The sequence below is a fragment of the Filicampus tigris genome, chromosome 10 (genome assembly GCF_054856515.1).
Source record: "Filicampus tigris isolate MCC_2025a chromosome 10, RoL_Ftig_1.0, whole genome shotgun sequence".
Classification (NCBI taxonomy): Eukaryota; Metazoa; Chordata; class Actinopteri; order Syngnathiformes; family Syngnathidae; genus Filicampus; species Filicampus tigris.
In genome coordinates, this window is record NC_141226.1 from 21240244 (window position 1) to 21241271 (window position 1028).

Below are 1028 nucleotides of genomic sequence, written 5' to 3' on the forward strand. Positions count from 1 at the left end.
TTTTTAAAAGGAGAATGCATTTGTATTAATGTATTGTAATAAATAAATAATGTGTATAGTGCCTTTTCCTACACACACTTATTTTTTGTTAATATTTTTTTTAAACTATACTATTTTCAAAAAGGCAACTTTTTTGTATTTGAATGTTTTTTACCGTGTAACAAATAGCACTTCGAACTACTTTTGGGTGTGTATTATTTTTTTGGTGTATTCCTTTGTCTTCTTTTTAATTCAATGCTGCTTACAGGTATGAGGGCAGTAGATTTATTATATCTTGATGAGCTCTATGGATTTTTAATGTGAGTGGATTGTATACAAGTGAAGCTCTGAGAGGAAAAAAGAGACCATTGCAAAATAATCAGTTGGCCATTTTATATACAAGAATCATTAAATTAGCTAAATATATAGAACCAAATAATCTCTTATTTATTCATTTAAATACTTTGAAATTCTGACTTAATCCAAATTCAAAATTTCAGAAATATGTATTTCAATTATATCTTTTAAAACAATGTTTGAATTTCAAAATACTGGATAAAAAAGCATAAAAGAAATTGTATAAATATTGTAAAGTTTTTCTGGCTTGACTGGATGGGAATTTTTTGTGTAGTCATTTTTTAAAGTATATTTGTTTTCTTTTCATTACTTTATTTCACTCTAGGAGGTGATGAAATTTGTGTTGGTGCCTCTATGGGTTTTCTTTGTTGAAATACATTTTGTCTTGTAAAAAGAAGAGCATAGACTTTACAAGTTACTGCTTCACCTTTTTGGTTGGCTTTATATTCTTGTAAAATTCTGTATTGACTGTTTTTCTTTGAAATTTGAAGCTGATCGAATAAATCAATCAATCCATGTTTGTGTGAATGTTATCTACGTGCCTTCTGATTGCCTAGCAACCAGTCTAGAGTAAACCACCTCTCGCTCAGTCAGCTGCAGCTCGCCTGCTATCCTAATGAGATCAAGCGCTACACAAAATGGATGGATGGTGCTGAATGTCTAAGATGCAAATAGCAAGAAAGTAGACTGCG